The 21098-nt window shown below is 45.7% G+C and overlaps 2 long non-coding RNA genes across 5 annotated transcripts in view; one reads left to right on the forward strand and one right to left on the reverse strand.

The window, feature by feature from the left end:
• Nucleotides 1-8025, forward strand: part of LOC148222709 (uncharacterized) — an 18769-nt gene extending 10744 nt beyond the window's left edge. The window contains exons 2-3 of one of the 3 annotated variants that reach the window (XR_015805795.1): nt 1-2042; nt 4564-8025. The exon at nt 1-2042 is cut by the window's left edge and continues 2134 nt beyond it. This is a non-coding gene — a long non-coding RNA (uncharacterized LOC148222709). The other 2 variants (XR_015805793.1, XR_015805794.1) reach the window with 2 other exon arrangements.
• LOC148222708 (uncharacterized) overlaps nt 1-21098 on the reverse strand; it is a 47154-nt gene that overhangs the window by 25533 nt on the left and 523 nt on the right. The window lies entirely within an intron of this gene.

The raw sequence follows: 21098 nt of genomic DNA on the forward strand, positions 1-21098 counted from the left end.
CCACAGCAATCCCTTGGAGAATCCCATCAAAACCTGAGCTGCAGGTGGAGAGGGATCCTCGGGCTTTGGCTGGTTGGTCTGTGGTGGACCAGAGTTTGGGGAAGTGCACGTGGATGAGGACACAGCATCCAGTTCTTTGCCCTGCAGGTGAGGTGGTGCCTGAAAGGCTCAGATCCCCATAAAACAGAAATCTGGGAAGCTGAAGGCATTACCCACTCTCCAGGCTGAGCCTTTCAGCAGCCAAACCCCTCTCAGAAGAATCCCACAGCTTACAAGAGCTGAAGGCAATCCCAGCACACATCCCCTCCACGGTGAATGGGTCAACAGCTGCTTCTCCTGCTTTTCCCCACCCATGCACAGCTGCCCTCACCGTGGTTACTGCAGCACCATTACTCCCTGTTAGTGAATTTCCTGGATGAGCTGCAGCATCCTGGCACTGGGGAGCGATTTACAGGTGGTACCTTATTAAAAGAAAATGTTGCTCCTTTTCAACCTCTACAACAAATCCTGAGGGTTTGCAAAGACCCCCCCCCGAGGTCTCAGCCAGCTCCAATGGCTTTTCTGTTCTCCTCCCAGGATAAATTGCTTCTGAGCATGCCTTCACCTGTCACTTCTGCTGAGACACTTCTGAATGTCATAAACTCCTACATCTTCAAGCCAGCTGTTGAGAGGATCCCTATTATTATCACGACGTTGTCAGCGACAATAACAACAGTTAATAAATGATGATAGGGACATAAATGTCTGGTTCCTGTGTACAGCTTGTCATTTGCAGTCAAATCTAACACTGCTAAAGCAGTCTTTGGAGTGAGTGCTGAAAAAAGGGATCTCTTCTGGGAAAAGGCTCTGTTAAAAAGGCATCCATGTTTAATTCCACTTAATCTTTTCCAACTTAAATGAGCTCATAAAAAAATCAGTCTGAGCCCTTACATATGTGCATTAAGGATTTCTGAATTTAAAAGGTCTGTCCTGGCCTTCAGCAGGGTGAGAAGGGAGGCTTGGACACACTGGCTTGGGCAGTGCTACCAAAATCTCACTTGGGGACAAAATCAGGAGTTTTGACTCTCAATTCAGAGGCAAACAACACAAAAAAATGAATTAATTTGTGTACGTGTTGCCTCTGCTCTGAACACAAGGTCACGTTTTTGCAGGACTTTGTTGCAGGGTAGTGAATTTATTCTCTGTTTTGTATGAGTTATAATCAGGGACTCGCTGATATTTGCCTCAGCAAATTGCTTATGGAGAGGTTTTTACACCTCTCATGCAGAAAAAAAAATTAGAAGTGGGCACGAAAATGAGTTGCTTGTGACACCTGAGGGAGACACATCCCTGCCATAGCCCTGTTCCTGGGCTTTACAGCTCTGTAAATATCTCTGCAGAAAATTTCCCTCCCTTGCACACACTGTGTATATTTTGCCTCTTACAACATATTAAACAACCCGTGTAAGAAAAGTGGATGAATTATTGATCCTGTTCAGGGGAGAAGAGAGGGAATATTCCATGATGGGATGCAGCCAGCACACATTTCAGGGGGATGCCAGGTGGAGAGAACCCTGTGGTTCGTGGCTCAGGGCACTTCAGGTGGATCTCAGGCATTTTCTTTCTCACTGTGGTTACCTCACTCAGGTTCTGAGCCTAAGCTGTTAAAAAAATCTTCTACAAATGATTTAAGTGAGAAGTTCGGCTCTGTCTTTAAACAGAAACTGAAATTCCTTCTCTGTAAATCCAAGCCACGGGGAGATCCAGGTTTCCTGCTTCATATTGATCTTTTGTAGGATTCATTGACTGTTTAATTTTTTTCTAGTAAATTATTCCTTTTGGCTGGGAGGGGAGTCCTTTGTCTTCCACATCAGTCTGGATTTTCCCACCTCAGATAATTTCATCAGAGCTCATTCCTGCATGACTTGAGGGCTTTGTACCTAAACAATGCCTCCAACTGACCACAGGCAGATGATTCAAGCAAGGCAAAAAGTCAAGGCAAGCAATAATTCTGTCCACTTGGGAAAAAATGGCAATTGCAAGATATGGATCTTCTTCTTTTTGTATCTTTTTCTACCTTTTTCGAGTTCCTTTTTTTGTGTGTGTGTGTGGATGAAGGTCAAAGCCCATTTTGTCCAACAGCTCAGACTTTTGTGCTTTGTTTTGTGTCAACTTCATGTTATCAGTTCTTTTCCTTTGATTGAAGTGGAACATCAAACTGAAAATCACTCCTTCATCTCTTACACTGTGAGTCAGGGAGAAAAAAATCTTTACACTTTTTAGGAAATAATTGGGCAGTGCTGCAACAGGACCTCCTGAGAAAATCGTGGTAACAGCCTGTCATGGGCTTTGAGAGTAGAAAAGAGAAAATTGTTTCATGAAAGCCTTTAAACAGTTGTATCTGCAGCCTTCAGGTGAGCGAATTTCATGTGGGCAGTGAGGAATAAATCAAGCTCTTACATAATTTTTTTCAGTCTGTATTGTTCCTGTCCCAAGCTCTACAATTTTGCAGATCATTTTGAGACTTTCAAAATTTGAATGTTATTTTTAGCCCCTAAGAAGTAGCTTCTACATAAATAGTTGTTGCTAATGTATTATAAACTAGGATTAGCTTAATTAGGGACTTCACAGGAAAGCAATGACTATTTAAGCCCTGAAAACAAGCTAATTATTTTGTATAACATCGTTGCTAACGCTGTCCTCAGTTCTTCTTAAGGTGACTGTTCAAAAAGATGTATGGCAGACATGCTAATTAACAGATTTCTTGCCATCATGTTACCAGTTTTTGTAATATATTCAAATTCCTCTTTTATGTAACACTTCAGATATATTTAAATATATATATATATTGCTGCTCAGGTTATTTGACAGCCCAATTCAGTGGTTTTTTAAGGCAACATCACCATCAAAGTTGCTGCTAGAGCTGCACAAGATCCAACCAACAGTGATTTCTCCCCCTCTGCTCTGCTGGAAAAGCCAATATTTTCAGTATTTCTGCCACAAATTTTCATAAATTCCTTCTATCTGTATTACTTCATCACAATCCATTTGAAAGTGTTAAATAAATCCAAATTAATAAGGAAAATTTGAGGATCTAAGCTTGCAAGGGGCAGGACCCCTTTAATCTGAAGCCCCTCTGGATCATCCCTTCTCAGTTGTCCTTTTCCTACAACTCCACCTTTTGGGGCTCATGTTAAATTCCAGGAGTTAGGGATAGGAAGGCCATAAAATCCACATGTTTTAGAGAGTGCAATGAAATTTAATTTATGGCACCTTTCTGTACCAGTGTTTGGAATAATATGGAATACCCAGCATTTAATTCTTATTGCTATTTCCCCTTTTCTTGCAGATGATCGTTGTCTTTTCTTTAAAATCACCTTTTAGTTTTCAATTCCTCAGTCCTCACCTTTCACATTTAATATTTTTTCACTGTGGCAGCCTCTGCACATTCCTTCAACTTCCCATGCATTCCCACACACCATATCCATATTCCAAGATCCCACTGGTGGGTTTGCAATTAATGACTCAATTTATCCTGCCACACCAACTCTCACCAAGTGACAACAAAAGGTTCCTGGTTAGAGTCCTGATTTCCATTAAAGAGCACTGGAACTGAAGCAGATGAATTCTCAGCTCTGCTTTTAACTGGCACTGGCTCATCCTGAATTTCCCATGGTGTTAGTCAATGGCAATCCTGCCTTGGAAAGAGAATAAAATGGATAAATGCAGAGATCCAGAATACAGCTGTTCAGTAAATACAAATATCTGCATTTCAGCCTGAAGAAAGCAATCCCACAGACCCTGCTGCAGAGCAAGGGGCTGACAGGAAATGATCACACTGTCATCAGGTGTCCAGGCAGGGCTGCTCTTGGGGATTGTCAAATTCAAATTATTGAGCTGGTGCCTTTCACAGGATCCCTGGGAATGAAGGTTTTTCAGTCAGGACAGAACATTCCAGCTCTGCAGCATCCCTGCTCTGGCTTTTTCTCCATCTGAAACTTCCCATGGTGCCATCTGATCTAATCATGGCTTGGTATTGCTGGCTCCAGAAGAAATCTGCCATAGAAAATGAGAGTTCCTACATCTGGCTCCTGCTGGAAATGCTCATGAATTACAGCCCCAGCCAGCACCAGGCAGCTCTGGCTCTGTGGAAAGGCTCTGAAGGGAGAGAAATTCCATTTTTATTTTCATTTTGTAGCAGGAGCGTCCTCAGGATTGTCCCAAGCACTTGGAGGAATATTAAACCTAGCAGGGGGTCACAAAGAAATCTCTTTTTTTCATTCCCAGAGCCACAGCCAGGCAGCAATGACACCTTGTGTGGCACAGTGAGCACAGGGACAGCCCTTCTTTTGTGCCCTGAGCTCAATTCTTGAGGTAAATTTACCCCTGAGCTCAATTCCTGCAGGTCAGAGCTCCTGAGCAGCCCTTGGTGAAGCTCTCACATGCAGGACACTCCTATTTTCCACTGACATTCCCATCAGCTGAGTGTCACTGTCATTTATTGTTGTCATAGCTGGATGATTATTAATTTAATTATATAAAATTATTATAAATTTTATATTTTGATCCTAAACCAGATCTCAGCCTTCATTCCTTATAAATATCATCCTCGGCTTCCTCCTAAAGCCAGCTCTGCACCCTGGCAGATCACCTTGGCCATGGACCCTTCTCAGGTGGTTCTTCTTGATGAAACAATTAATTTTTTTGAGGTCTCTTATTGACATTGTGATTTCGAGACCATAGTGGGAGTTAAATGTTTCCTTTTTTATAATTGCATATTTCCCATGCTGGAAGCAATTTCTGGATTCTATCCCTGGTACCGTGTTCTGCACCAGAACTGAAATTTTGTGATGGAAATTAATTACATTTTTGGTATGTCTGAATTACAGATGATCCAAAAGAAATCAGTTTAAATGTGGTTTTTGGAGGAAAAAAAGAGTGGTGCTGTGATCTCTTTTGTAAAATAACTTTTCATGTCACCGTACAAGTTTGTTCTCTGCCTAAAAGTCCTGCATGGCAAAACCATGGCTACAGAACGTGGCCTTTCAAAGAAATGTTACATGAGATGAAAAATATCACATCAGCTTTCAGAAGAGAAATCTGAAAAGGACTTGGAAAAATAAAAGCATTTCCAAGTCAAATATTTGAGATGAAGTGTTACCCATGGGAGCTTTCTTCATAAATACATAAAAGCAGCTTTTGGGGAATGCCCATAATTGCTGCATTACATATTCCTGCACTTGGCAAACTGATGCTTGAGTTTGAAAATAAATCAATTTGGGCTTTTGCAAGCGAGAGGTAGAATCAGAAAATGAGTTTGTGTTGGGCTGCAGTAATTATTGGAGAGCATAATCAAATCTGGGGGGCTTTAAGTTCACTGGGAAGGGCTTTTGTCCCCAAGCACCCCAAAAAAATCAGGACAAATGGGGCATGAGGAAGGCAATGGCAGAGGATGTGGATGTGCTGCTGAGCCATCCCTTGCTCAGGGTATATATAGATATAAATAAAGATTTATGGGGGATGCTCAAGGTGAGCCAGGAGTGGAACTGGAGCTGCACACTCAGCCCAGAGGGGACACAGAGCAGAGTTATGGGAGGGGAAGGGAAGGAGAACAAAGGAACCACAGAGACAGAGGTCGGGTCCCGTGGCCCTGAGGAGGGGCAGGTGTGGGTTGGGCTGCACTGGAAGAGCAGCTGAATAAAGGATAAAGGATAGGGATAAAGGACAGGGAGCACAGCACGCACAGAGCAGGAGTTACATCAAAGGAAAGCCTCTCCTCTCATCCTGACAAAGGGCTCTGCGTGTGCAGCCCTGCAAAGGGAAGCGGTGGGAGATGATGGATGGGGCTCAGAGCTGGGCAGGGGGTCCTGACCTGCCCCTCTCCTGCCCCACACCTCCCTCCTGCTCCTGCAGCATCCACACTGCTGCTCCTGGATCATCCCATCCACACTGCTGCTCCTGGAACATCCACACTGCTGCTCCTGGATCATCCACACTGCTGCTCCTGGATCATCCCATCCACTCTGCTGCTCCTGGAACATCCACACTGCTGCTCCTGGAACATCCACACTGCTGCTCCTGGATCATCCCATCCACACTGCTGCTCCTGGATCATCCACACTGCTGCTCCTGGAACATCCACTCTGCTGCTCCTGGAACATCCACACTGCTGCTCCTGGATCATCCCATCCACACTGCTGCTCCTGGAACATCCACACTGCTGCTCCTGGAACATCCCATCCACACTGCTGCTCCTGGAACATCCACACTGCTGCTCCTGGAACATCCCATCCACACTGCTGCTCCTGGATCATCCACACTGCTGCTCCTGGAACATCCACACTGCTGCTCCTGGATCATCCCATCCACACTGCTGCTCCTGGAACATCCACACTGCTGCTCCTGGATCATCCACACTGCTTCTCCTGGATCATCCACACTGCTGCTCCTGGAACATCCACACTGCTGCTCCTGGATCATCCACACTGCTGCTCCTGGATCATCCACACTGCTGCTCCTCACCCAGCTCACCTGGGCTGCCCTGATTCCACATGGGAATATTCAGCTGCTGAGAAGGGTTAGGGTGATGTCAACCCTGGCACTGCTTTCCCTCATCATCTACAAGCGATATGAGTCATGCATGGGCAGTTTTTGGGGGTTGTGAGCTAATCCTGGTGTCCTGGAAATATCCACTGGATTTACCAAATGGGTTCTGACCTGTGCAAGGCCTTTGGAGTGCTCAGTGTTGTCCCCTGTTAATCCTGCACATCTGAGGCATGGGGCCCCCTTTAAACTGGCTTGCAGACACAATTATTTGATCTTGCTGCTGCTCCTTCATTGAGTCACTCAGGCAAATCCCAAACAGAAAGAAAAAAAAATAGTTCCCTGTTTTTATTGTAAGAGTTTCAAATCCAGTGCAATAGTTTTTTGTTTTTTTCTAATGATGTCCTGCCAGAGTTTGTAATAATCCTGCCCTCTTCCTCCTAAATCTCCCCAGTTTTGCTAATTCCCTTCCAAGCTCGTGTGGTTCATCCTGGTGCAGATGCCAGGAGTCTCTGATCATGTGCAATGTTAAGGTTTCTTATTAAATCTTCCAAAAATTTAATGCAGGGTCATGCCTTAGGGAGAATTCTGGGAATCTTAAGAAGAAATTTTAAAAGCTGCTGATAACAATAACTATTGACAACCAGCACAATTAATTGTATATTTGTTTATAGTTTTATACATATATGTGAACTTTCAAACTCATTTGTTGGCTTTAGTGACACGAATAACCAAGGGCATGATTTATAATGATTTGTCATCTGATATTAGATTATAAAAAGTTTAATTAATTTTTCATTAGCCACAGTTAATGATGGGCTTGTTAAGCATCTTCAGGTGAAGCCAAGAGCTATTAGCTGTATTAAGGACCAGTTTCAAGAAAATTACTCCTTTTATAATCCCCAAAATGAGTTATAATGTTATTTTCCCCTTTCAGTAAACTAGTTTAAAATATATAGATATATTAAAATCTATGCAGAAGGCAAACTTGGAGGCAAAGTGATCATGTAATAACAATTATTGACAAATTTTTCCAGCAATTAAAATGAGATCAAACTTCTTGAGGATACTTAAAAATCAACACATTGATTTATCATGTAGCAAAGAACTGAACTAGAATGACTATTTGCAAGAATTTCCTGCCACAAGACTTTTGCTTATTGCCTCAACTGTTTATCTTATGAAAAGATAAATTAGGGTTTTAGCATTTACTTGAAAATATAATTTGACTGAAAATTTCTTTTGTTCTGCTCTGGGGCCTGTGCTGGGTGGGAAGGCTGAGCATGGCAGAGGTTATTGGGGAAGGATCCATGACTCAGAGAACTTGCAGAAGAATAAGAGATACCTGTGAGTAATCAACATGGAAAAACTGGGGGGGGGGGAATGGAAATTTAAATTATTTTCCTAGCAAGCTTTCTTTTGATTTCCAGAAAGGGAGAATACATTAAAATGAAATGAAAATTTTAAAAATAAGTGTCTAAACATAGAGTGCTGCAAGATGAATAGTTTTAAAGCTTATTTTAAACAGGTGGGAGGACCAGGCCTGTGGAAATCACTGGGAAACGTGCACAGAAACTCCAAACCCTGTGGGTTTGAACAGGAGCTCTGAAACCTCAATTTTAGCCCCAATTTTAGCAACCCTTGACCACAATCTACCTTTGATAGAAATGTATTTAACTGCTGTAAACAGCTGTATGAGTCTGTTGGGTTATGGCTGTGGCTGCCCCAGCCCTGGAAATGTTCAAAGCCAGGGGGATGGGGCTTGGAGCACCCTGGGATGATGGAAAGTGGATGATTGGATGGTGCCACCCAATCCAAACCATTCTCTGCTCCTATTCTATGATTCTGTGATATTGCCTGAGATTGGGAGTCTCCTCTGCACAGAGCCGTGCCAGCAGCCAGCAATGGAATTATTTATTGCCAGGGGCTGGAATTACATGGGCTTTAAGGTCCCTTCCAATCCAAGCCATTCTCTGTGACACAAAGCAGATCAGCAGCGATACCTGGATGCTCTCTGGTGTCCCTGATTCCCCGAATTTCTGGCAGGATGACCCCGATCGTCCCTCCCAGCTCCCGGCAGGAGCGCACAGCGCATCCCTGCCCGCCTTCATCCTGGAGAGGCAGCGCTTCACTGACAACGCGAGCAGGCTCTTCAAAAGCACAGAGACAAGTGTAAGACCCTCTAAATGTCTTGCCCGAGGCAATCTGTTTCCTTTCACAGGCTTGTTCAGGAAACAGAGCTGCTCTCAGCACTTCCCAGCGGCGCCGAGGGCACAGTTCTCACCCCAGATCCGCGCAGAGATCCCAGAAACTCTGGTGGCTGCTGCAGACCCATCCCAGCCGTGTGTCCTGCGTGTTCCAGCCTCTCTGCTCTTCCCGTGGGATCACGCAGACACCCACCCTGAGATCTGCCAACCCCACCCTGAGCACTGCCAACCCCATCACAACCTCTGCCAACCCCACCCTGAGCACTGCCAACCCCACCCTGAGCCCTTCTCAATGCTCAGTGCAGACCCTACCCCTCTCCAGCACCTGTGTGACCAAATCCCATCCCAAAAGTAAAGGCAGGAGCCACACCTGAGTCCCTGCAGGGGTAGAACTCGAGTTTGCAGGACCTTGGAACACCAGGCACGGGGTCCCCTCTGTGGCAGAGCATCCCTGTGCCTTGATATTTTCCTGCCAGGACACACCCTGCTTAGTTTTGCTTCTGAAATAACCACCTTCAAAATATTCTGAAATTATTAAACATATTTCTCTATCCTCCCTTCGATTTTCTTTCTTTTTTTTTTTTAATAGCTAATAAAATCAATATATATATCTATGTTTGGTCAATACAAACAAGTAATCAGTGTAAATTATAAGGCACAAAGCACATGAGTGGAGAATACAGAGTTTGCTCCTCACAGCTCTTCAGCACACAGGTACCTTGGCACACAAGAGTGGAAGGAGCAGGAGCTGAGGTGCACAAATTACCCTGATCCTGGCCTGTCTCACCATCCCTGTGCTCGATGACACAGCCTCAAAAACCCTCCTTTACCTCAGGGCTTTGAAGGAGTGGAGGTGTTGCTGAAACTCTGCAGGATTAGAGGAAAGTCTTGGTGACCTGTCTCATGAAAATTATAGGGTTTTATTGCTCCTGTTAGCAACAGTGGGTGTCTATCACTTGTTAATCAGTCTTTACTGAATACTACAGTGGGAAGAAAGAAATTGCAGATTTCACAGCTGAAAATAGGAGGAAATGTAGATGGAGCCTCCTGGGTCTATACTGAGCTCTCATGGACCTGGAAAGGGAATGTAGGGCACACCACCTCTGCCAAAGCAGCACATCTTCACCCTCCATGCATTCTCCCCAAATTTCCCTCTGCACCCCACAGCTTCCATGGCCCAGAGGGAAGTTTTTCTAGTGCAGACCAGAAAAATTCCAACAGCTCTGGGGCTGCTGCAAAGAGAAATTGCTGAATCTCTGGTGGGAACAAATTCCAGCTGGTTCTAATGAAGTGCTGTTCTGTCCAACAAGGCTGGGCAGGAGCTGTGCCCCTGTGTCCATTCAGAACAGAAGGATGTTACACGACAGCTTAGGGCTTGCTGGATTGCACAGATGTCAGACACAAACTACTACAATGTCCTCAGGGAGGGGGAAATCATTTTATGACCTATAAACCAGAGAAGAGAGCAAAATCAGAGGCCATTGCGGGTGAAGATGGAGAAAATGTGCACTGCACTCCCAGCCTAATGTGCTGTCTGCATATTCCAAACTGGAGGACTGGATTTAGCATCCCTGCCAAAATGCCAGCGAGGAGGTTGGAAATGTGTCCCCCAGTGCTGGGGATGTGTTTGGCACTGTCCCTCTCACACCACCCATCAGCTGGCTGTGCCCAGGGCCCCTGCTGGGGACAGGGCCATGGTGTGCCACGGTTCCCAGAACGTGTCAGAGCAGTGAGGGATGGCAGGAAAAATCCCAGGAGCAGCACCAGCACCAGCGCTGCTGTGGGAATTTGTCACGGTGACACCGGCGGTACGGACAGTCCTGCATGGTAATGATTGGTTTACAATAAAAATTACTTCAAATGCTGGATCAGAAAAAGGATGGTTCAGTCCATCAAATCGCTGTCAGCTGCAAATTAGGCTGCCCATCCCTAGGCAATGGAGAACATAATTGGCTTTGTCCATGGCTGGGTTTATTTTTATCTGCTCTGTTAAAGTCAGGCTCTTGCCTCACTCGCACTGGCACAAACAGAGAAAAAAGACCTTGGTGCAGAAAGGTTTTTTTGCTCCTTCCACCTGCAATAAATGGGGCAAGTTATCTTGGATTGCTAAAATTAGCCAAGGATTCTTCGAGGGACTACTTTGTGTCAGAGCCAGGTTACCTGCATGGGAGAAAGTAGGAACTAAAACCAGCTCCCAAGCCAAGCTAATCCAGTCCTCAGGGTTACACAAGAGAGGCTGGAGGAGGTGGGAACCTTCCTGAGTCCTGTGAGAATCACAGTAACTCCAAAACCTGCCGTGGTTTCCTGCAGACAGGATGGAAATGCACACACCTCCCGCCTCCCTTCCCAGCACTGCTCATCCCCACACTGCCAGCGTTCCCAGGAGTGCTAATGTGAGACCAGGCTGGGACTGAAATAACCCCCAGCACACTTCCCTGGGACTGGATGAGGAGCTCAAACCCCTCACCATTCCCAAAAGTTCCAGGGATGATGGCTTTTGCTGCTGGGAGCACCTGTGCCACAGGCTGGGACTGGAGGGAGTCTCCATCGACTGCCAGACAGTCGAGACTTTCCAACTCTCCCTCAAACTCTTATCTCTGTCTATAAACTCCAAATATCCCTCTCTGCTCCCCTCCCTGTGCATAAATTGAAGACCATGCCCTTCCCTGGGTGGCAGAGCTTTGTTAACACATTTCCCTGACACTGCAGGGTACATAGAGACTCCAAAAGGGAGAAAATCCACTGAAAAAAATAAATATAGCTGACTAAGTAGGAGGGGGAACAATGTCTGTCATCTTAACCTGTCTGTCATCCTAACCCAGAGAATTCTCTGTTCTACTTACTTGGCTCTGCCTTTATCCCCTCCAACTTTAGGGCATTTGAGCAGCACCTGGGTACCTGGGAAATCCTCTGCTGTGCTAAAGGCTTGTGAGAAATAAGGGGATGCAGGCACAGGGAAGGTTTAGCTCAATTTCATGTTGCACCAAGTACAAGAGATCTGTCTATGAGTAACTCCTAGGATTGTGTTCATAAGCAAAGGCCAATAATTCAGAGTGACAACAAACTGGAGCCCTCTATAAGGTACAAATGGCTGGAAAGAATTAATAATCATTTACTGTCCACCTACTCCTCTAGGTTTGTGTGCCAGTTTGACCATCCTTACCTTGCTATATGTGCATGGATGGCAGAAATTGTGGTAATGCCAGGAGCTGCTGCAACTTGAAGTATGAAGCAAAGAATACAAAAAAAATGCTGAAGAAGATGCATAAAATAAAATAATCAAGGCTTATGAGCAGCTAGTGAAAGGTAACGTTGTTGTAATTGCAATTATTGTTGTTGTTGTTGTTCTTGGTGATGGTGATGATGATTGTTGTTGTTATTATTATTATTACTATTATTAAGTAGGTGAAAATCACACAGAGAAAGAGGTTTGCATCTCATCCCGGGCTGGGAGGAACCTGGAGCCTCAGTTCCTTCTCAAAATAATGGAAATAATTCTGGCACACCAAAAATCCCTGTCTAAGCTCGGTGAATCCGGCCTGCTGAGGTATCCCAGGCCGGGGAGCTCTGTGCTCAGGGCTGCTCACATGGGCTCAGGGTGGGTTTGCCCTGATAAGGTTTTCATGTGACGCTGCCTTTGGGTTGTCAGCGAAAGTGCTGCAGATTAGTGTCCCCTGAAATCTCCCTAAGCAGCTCTAATGCCCTCAAATGTGCTTGCTGTGGCTCAGTGGGAAGGCTGCACGAGACAAAACATTAATTATTAGGGTAAAAATAGAATTTCTTTTTACGATTCCGATTTCCGTGCGCTGCTCCGCTCGGGATGCGCCGGTGAGAACTTCACTCATTTCTCTAAAGCCTGGAAAGAAATTCAGAATGTGACCCTGCTCCAAACTGCAGAATGAAGATCGGAAGCAAAAGATTTTTTACCTTTCTCTGTAATTGAATCCAGCTGGCCTCCTTCTACCCTGCCTTGCAGTCATTTACAGATATGCAAATGGAGGGAAGGAAATGGTGCTGTTTGCATCTGCATTGCACACCAAAAATTCAGACAATGCCTCTGTTCTCACAGGTTTACAGCAGTTTTGCCATTCTGCTGCTTTTTTTTTTTTTTTTTTTTTTTTTGATCCAGCTCAACAGTACAATGTGTTTTAGTATATATTTAAAATAATGGAATCAGTCTGTACCTGGGAAATCCTGGTGTCCCTTTGACAACCTGAAAATTTTAACAGCTACAGGGTTTTCAGGATGCAGAAGAGCAAGCAGAGGTGGGAATGGAGGCCTGGCAGGGAGATCCAGAGGGCTTCATCTGCCTTGTGTATTTAAGCTGGAAAATTGTTCAAGTTTGAGGGACTCTACAATGGCCTTTACAAAAGGTTCCATCAGGAATGGATTGTCCCCAGAAAAACTAATACTTAAATGGCAAAATAAAAGATTACATTTTAAACAGCACCATTTCACAACTTAACAATGCTCTCTTTAAATACTAAATAAGCAAGAAAAAAGATTTTGACTAAATCCCCACCTAAAGTCCTGAAGAAGCATGGAGCTGGTTTAGCAGATGGGGTGCAACCCTAAAATCAGGTAGAGGATTATTTGGGGCAAATATCAAGCATCAAATATTGGATCTGCCTCTATGGCTTCTTCAGAAGAATAGTGAATATGGCCTGTTACAATTAGTAACCTTTGGGAGAACTACACTAAGAATTGAGGTGAATTTATTAAGTCCTGACATGGAGTTGTGGGTATGAAGAGGGACAATCACAGGTAGATTCACACACTCTGGTCACTGGTTGGAAGATTTTATGTGTAAAGTTTTATTTCTCCAGTACCCTGCGTAGAGGGAATCCTTGGCACTCCCACGGTGTAAATTATTATTATTATTAATCCTTATGTTAGAATATTTCCACCTTCAGACTAACCTCTGTGGGAAAGTGCAGAAGCTTGCTGGGAGCTGAAAACAGCTGCTGTAAACCTATTCTCATTGATTTTTTTTTTTTCCCTAAAAGGGTTAACACAATAAAATGCAATTAGCCTTGAATTATCCTGGATTTGTTGGATAGTTAGCTTGAAACATTAACATCACCTTGGCTGCACCCTTTGCACCATTTCACTCCAGCCTTTCACTTCATCCCTTGGTATCACTCAGCAAGGAGGGAAGGACAAACCAGACAGCACCAGCTCGAAAATATGCTCAGAATTGACCAGCCTGATTGCTGCTGACCACCCAGAGGACAGGTGTGACACATATTTATGGGCTCGATTTTAAACCAATATCCGTTCATTTCATTTATGAGCCCATTACATGTTTTATTTTGACAGTTCCACCAGGGTGTTCCCTCAGTCTCCTGGCCATAAACTGCTCACAGTGGGATGTGGAGCTTATTATTTGGTGTGTAGGCACTGAGCACCCCACAAGCTGATGAACTATGGACAATTTATTCATTGGATTTTAAACCCAGTTAAATCAGCAGCTAAAAGGGAGCTCGCACTCCCTGGAGCTGCAAACATTTGAAACTATGAAAGTGGGGAGGAAATTGTTACAGATTTTACATTCCCACATTACACTCATGCCTAAGATTTCATCTCTATTCAGGAATCCCAGCGCTCAGAGCTTGTTGTAAATCTGCTTATTTGAGATTTTTTTTTTCCCCAAAGTTCTGGTTTCTGGAAGGTGACTTCCCAAGGAGTTGGTATTTCCCAGCTATCCAGCCAGCCAGAGAGATGGATGGTGCAGAAAGAGAGAAAATGAATGGAAAATAAAAACCCTAAACACAAGAATCTTGAAAAATTGAAGATATGCAAAAATAATCCAAGAATGCAGGTGTGCAGGCGTGTGGGTGTTCGTGTATCCATAGATCCATGTATATATTTCCAAAATGATGATTTTAGTCAATTCCACGAATTCAGGGCCTGGAATAAAATGCCCAGAACATGACGTAGCCATGTTGATCTAGAAACCTTCAATTCTTTCATGTTACATTTTTTATGTCATTGTTTCAATTGGAATCTGGTTCCAAATCTGCTTTTTACTGGCTTTTCCTTCTGTGTTTATTGACAATATATTAATTTTAAGGAGTGTAATGTATGGTCCCAAACAATTTGTCCCTCAGCACAAACAGCCACAGAATTGTGGGGTTGTGACCTCCTTAGCCAGTCTCTGCCATCCTCTCCATCACAAACATCTTCCTAATATTTGATATCAATTTTTCTAGTTTCAAATTAAGACAAATTTCTTGTTCTCACTCTGATGTTGTTTGTAAAGAGCAAGGTGTTCCCTTTATTTTTCAATGTATTTTTGTATAATTCAAAAGTGTTTTCATGTTTCTTCCACTCTTCCATTCAGAATTATCTTAATTTACTCTTTCCTGGGTGAGTCTGACTTCCTAGACCTCTGATTCTCTTTGTACATCCACATGTAATGACTGCCTGGAGGCAGTGACCAGAAATGGCAGTTCTCAAAGTTCCTGGTGAAAGAAATTTGGTCTTTTGTAAAATTGCCCAAAACCTCGGAATTTGAAAAAGAAAACCAGCAATTTTCCTCTTCAACAAAATTACATCAAAGGAGGAAACAGGGAACTCCTGCATGTAAAGTAGCCATGATATTTGATTTCTGATGGCAATTTCCAGAAGGATTCCTGGCTGGTGGGAAGGAGGGAGAGCAGTTCTTTTCCAGAGGTCACTTAGAGCTGGAGGCTGAGGAGGACACTCATGTGCCTCAGCACGTTCTGGCTCTCACCATTTCATAATTTTAGCATAAGAAAAATTATCTCTTAAGTGCCTGCTAATGAGTTAATGCACCACACACTGGAAACCCAAGTATTGCAGCATTTGGTGTTAGGAGAGACCCACAGGTTCAGGCCCCAAATCTCTTTGGCCATTTTTACAGAGGTGCATTAGTCCCCAGCTTCCATTAGGGATAAGTGAGATGGGAGTGAGTCAGCTCATCTTGAACTTCCCAGCTGAGCCCATTTCAGATGAAAGATCACCTCTGATTCCCAGCTTGGGGCTGCTGTAAGAATTCTGTCATTGGGAGCAAAAACAAAACTGGGGCAAGACTTGCAAGAGCAGAGGTCATTGTCACCATCCTCTCCATAACTGCTGAACTCCTATTTCTATGAGATTAAAATTACTTAATGTCACTGAACAATTGGCTCTGTCTCCATATCCTAACTGTCCTCAAAAGGAATCACAGAATCCATGGCTGGTTTGGGATGGAAGGGACCCTGAAGCCCATCCAGTGCCACCCCTGCCATGGCAGGGACACCTCCCACTGTCCCAGGCTGCTCCAATCCCAATGTCCAGCCTGGCCTTGGGTACTTCCAGGGATCCAGGGGCAGCCACAGCTGCTCTGGGCACCCTGTGCCAGCCCTGCCCACCCTCACAGGGAGAAATTCCTTCCTAATATCCCATTTAACCCTACCCTGTGTCCATGGGAAGCCATTCCCTCTGTCCTGTCCCCCCATCCTTTGGCAATTGTCTCTCTCCATCTTTCCTGCAGCTCCTTCAGGCCACACTGAGCTCACCCCAGAGCTTCTCCTGCCCAGGTGAACAATCCCAGCTCTCCCAGCCTTCCCTCCCAGAGCTGCTCCATCCCTCTGACCATCCTGGTGCCTCCTCTGAACCATGCAAGGAGTGGTGCTGCCAGGGATCTTAGGAAAAAAAGGAGGAGAGAGGGAAGTGGAGAATTAACAGCAGTAAACAGAAAATTCTGGCACCACTGGGCTGAGCGGAAGTGGCACCATTGACATCACTAAAAGTAGGCTCAAGTCTGATCTGAAAAGCAATTTAGAATATGAGCTTTTCTTTCCAAATGAGCAGTAAAGTGCCTTCCTTCACCCAGAACTCAGTGCTTGCTATTACATTTTAAATTGATTGGCTTTATGGCCCAGTCCTGGGGAATTGCCCTAGGATGATCTCGTCTGGCTCGTGTTTCTAATTCTGGCAACTCTAAATCCAGATGCCCTGAAAATCCAGGCTGTTGCTTACAGCACATACTGGAGGCTAATCTCCATTTTTGTGTACTCAGGCAAAATCCAGGAATTGGGATGTATGGAAGATTAGCCCACAAGGTGAAAAGGAAAGGAAACCAAAGAAGAAACTGCAATAGAAAATGTCCACATGCAGAGTGTGGAGGTGTCAAAATAAACCACAGCCATTATTCCACAACAAGAATTCAAAGGGTATTTTTGCATTTCCTAAGATTTTTTCTATGAAGTTGCCATCTGAAGGTGTGTCCTGCCATCAGGGTCTGTGGTTCAGAAAGCACAATTCCAAGTCCATGCTCTTCCTTCGTGTGGTCCATGTTCAGCCTCATTTAGGACATTAAAACCTCCACTTGGGCTGCCAGGTGACAAGAAGTCTCTGTGCTGAATAAAAAGGGCTGAAAAGGATGCAGCAGGCTGTGGTGATGGAGGAAAGGAGGTTGTGGACAGGTGCAGGTCGGACTCTTCTCCCACGTACCAGGTGATAGAACAAGAAGAAACAGCTTTTAGTTGTGCCAGGAGAGGTTTAGATCAGGTATTATGGAAAATTTCTTCACCAAAAAGGGTTGTCAAGCACTGCTCAGGGAAGGGGTGGCATCACCATTGCTGGAACTGATTTTAAAATGTCTTGATGTCCATTAGGGACATGGTTTAGTGCTGGGTTAATGGTTGGACTCGATGATCTTGGAGATGTTTCCCAAGCTAAGTGGTTCCATGATTCTGGGATGTGGCTGCAGAGCTGCCTCTGTGAAGGATGGGGAGGGCTGGGGGAGCCCTCTAGGGCTGGAGGGGGGCTCAGAACTCTGAGTTTTTATGGGAACACATCACCCTGAGGGCATCATTTTGCCTTGGATCCGTGCATGAAATTCCAGCTGCTGCCAGAGGAAGCTGTGCCTGCCCACCCAGGGCTGTGAATCATCCCAGGAAAGGCCGAGGAGAAGCTCATATATAAGTGGAGTGTGGAGGGGTTTTTTTTGACACTGGCTATAATAAATATCAGCACATTTAGAAAAAAAAAAAAATCTGTGGGCTTAAAGGGAGAAAAAAAAGCTACAGCTGAGTGTGGTTCACTAGAAGGAAATATCCAAGGCTGTTGAAACATTAGAGAAAAAAATGATCTTGAAATGTCAGGAATCAGTGAGGAAAACAACTGTCAATTTTGTCCAATAAAACCTCCCTTTTATTTTGCCTATTTTCTCTTTTATTTTTAATAGGTATCCATTAAAAATGCTGCACTCACAATTTGCTGGTATTTGCTGTTCTGTTTTAATGGTGTCTATTAATTCTTCCCTCCTTTCCTTTTAATATTTACACATATCATCAAATACTGGGCAAAATATCTCTGCTGAAAAAAAAAAAAAAATCCCATGAGTGTAAACCAATTACAAATAACTTGCTACTGAGGGCATGGCTGGGCTTTCTGTGCTGCTCCAGTGTCCCATTGAGTTTCAAGTAGCTGAGGACCCTTTTATATTAGAAATAATCCATGTTAATTATCATTTGGTGCACTGTTATTTCTTAACTTCATCAGAAAATAGCACAACTGCCCTGAAAAAAAAAATAACAGTTATGCCTTAATAAATAACTGATAATGAGGGGAAAAATGGTGGCCAGGAGCATCAGTTTGACATAAGCTTCTCCAGCCTGAAGGATTCCAGCTGGAAAAGCCCAGTTTAAAGTTCTTACTCTTCCTCCATTTCATGTGCACCCACCGATGCTTATGCAGCTCAAATAATCCATGCCTGTACTTTATATATGGCATGGCAAATGCCAGCAGTGTATGGAAAACAGGATCCAGCCTTCAGCAGAGCAGCCAGAACGGGATGAAGGGACCTCAGCAGCACCTGAGCCTTGGGCTGAGCTCTGCCACTGCAAACAGGACCCTCCAGCACTCAGGGGAGCCTCTGCAGTGGCTTGAGGGGGACAGGACAGCGCCCTGCATGCAATTTGGGACCCCTGGTAGGGAGACTGTGCTGATTCAACAGCAGGTTGTGGTCCCTAAAACACCACTGGGACAATGTGACAGAAATTTTACAGATATAGGCTCTTCCAGAGAAGGGCTAGAGGTAAATTCCAGCTGATGATTATGTTTCTCTGTCTGTGTTTGATAAATTAATTAAGGAACAGGGAGGGAATAAGAAAAGTGAAGCCTCATAAACTGCTTCACTAGCTGCTGCACAGAGAAGCCTCTCAATTATGATTTTCCTCCATCAACATTTTTAAAACCACCAACATTTTTCTTCTTAAATAATTTCTAATATAATTTCTAATAATATAGAATCCCAAGGATATTTGAAAGGCTCCCTAAAAATAAAAGGGGGAGGGGAACCTCAAAATTGAATATGAAGACACCGTGCAGTACAGAAATCTTAAGGAGAGGGGTCATCAGAGCAGGGAAGGAGGTTAAGCTGAGCTTTGAGCCCAGACTAATGGCATGAGCAGAGTCAGCCTCTGCAGCTGGGAGTGTTTCTGCCCAGGGCCACTCTCTGTGTGCTGGAGAGTCCAGCTCTGTGCTCTGCACAGCTCGGGCTTTCCCAAAATCCCAGGATTTCCATCTTCCACTGAGGAGGCCCCCAAGGCAGGGAGAGCCATGGGATATTCCCTCTGAGCCCTGGGCCTTGCCCTGCTCCTGGAGCATCTCTCCCTGGAGCACTGGGCTGGCAGCTCGGCCAGCCAGGAGATCCCACCAGGGATGAATGAGCAGCACATCCCACTGGGGCCTCCCTGCTCCCCCGGACACCCTGGGCATCCCACAGCTCCTCCTGCCCCCAGAGCTGGCAGCTGGAGGTCATCCCCGACTGCCCAGCAGGGCTGGCCAGGGTTTTTGGGCAGAAGTGCAGCTGGAGCTGTATCCAAACCCTCCCAGCACTCGGACCCAGCAGCTCCAAACTACTCCCAACCTTAACAAAACACAGTGAGCAGGGAAGCAGCTCCCATTTGTAATAATTACAGCAGCGATTCCCTCGCCCTTGCACTATTTATTGCTTTTGCCCTTGCCATGGATTGCTGGAGACAGAGATACTATTAAAGCTCAGAATATTTCTTTCTGGACTGGCAGGGTGAGCTCTGGGAGAAAACTCACTCTTTTCTCTCCACCATTGCCAGTTCTGGGAAGGGAAGGGGAGGGAAGGGTTCCCACTGCAGGCTGCCTGGAGCACTCAGAGCCTGCTGAGCAGGGACTGCAGCGGGGAGAACGTTCTCTCCTGCTGGAAACAGAGCCTTGTAAGGATATTTCTGCAAGGCACAATAATTGCCCAAGTATCCACCTCTAAGTTGGGTCTCCCTCCCTTATTCTCAGAAGAAAAGATGAATTTCAGTGATGACAACTGAGGCTGGCAAGAGGCAGCCGAAGGGCATCAGCCAGCTCCCACCCTGCTGACAGCATCCCCACAGCTCCAGGATGGGCTCTGGCAAGGAGATAGCTCGCTTGCCAATAATAATAATTATCATTAATAACCGAGTGACGTCCTAATCTTGGTTACATCAGCCGTAGCCTTCTCTGGAGCTGCTGCCTGTCACACTCACACCGGTCCTGTCCCCAGCAGGGAGTGCGGAGCACAGACACAAGGGCCGGGAGCTGCTGTGGCTGGAGGGAGATGCGGGGGATGGCCCGCGGTGACTTCTGCCTCCTGGCTGAGGGGACAAGGGGACATGGCCCGGACAAGCCCCGGGAGAGCCGCGTCTCTGTAGCGATTTGAGTCTCCTCAGCCCTCTGGGCAACTGCGGGGCATAAAGGATGGAAAGGGAGCTGGGGGCCATCCCCTTCTTTCTCCTGCCCGGGGCATCCCGCGGCTCTGTCCCGTGTCACAGCCGGGCAAGGGGCACAAGGGTGTCCGTGTGTCCCCCCTGCCTGCGGGGGGACCCGGTGGGATGTCCGTCCATCCATCCATCCCCGCAGCGCTCCCTGCTCCGCATTCCGGGTCCATCCCTCCCCTCTGTCAGCCCCTCCGCACATCCCGACGGCAGGAGCCCTGGCAAGGAAAACGAGCGATATTCGGGGGCATTTGGGGAAAGTTGCAAGGTCAGGGCTCCCGTCGCGCATCCATGGGGACGGGGAGGGGCTGAACCCCAAACCCAGCGCGGTTTGCTCCCTTAGGTCGCTTTCCTGAGTTGCTGCCAAACCCGCCGTGCGAGCTTGTTGCAAGAACAAACTGTTGTGATTCCCCCTTTGGCCCTTTTTTTCCCCGCCTCCCCCCCCCCGCATTCCGAACGGGGGGTGTCAGTGCACGGAGCCTGCCGTACCCCATGTCGCTCCCGCGTCAGAAAATGAATGATGCAGCAATTTAATTAGGAGGGAGCGGTGCGTCCATATTGCACCGGTGGAGGAGAGCTCGGCAGCCGGGGGAAGATGGTGCGCGTCCGCGGGCGCGGAGGCTGCGCCCCTGCC

This window comes from Sturnus vulgaris, chromosome 10 (assembly GCF_052056855.1).
Source record: "Sturnus vulgaris isolate bStuVul1 chromosome 10, bStuVul1.hap1, whole genome shotgun sequence".
In the NCBI taxonomy this organism is placed as follows: domain Eukaryota; kingdom Metazoa; phylum Chordata; class Aves; order Passeriformes; family Sturnidae; genus Sturnus; species Sturnus vulgaris.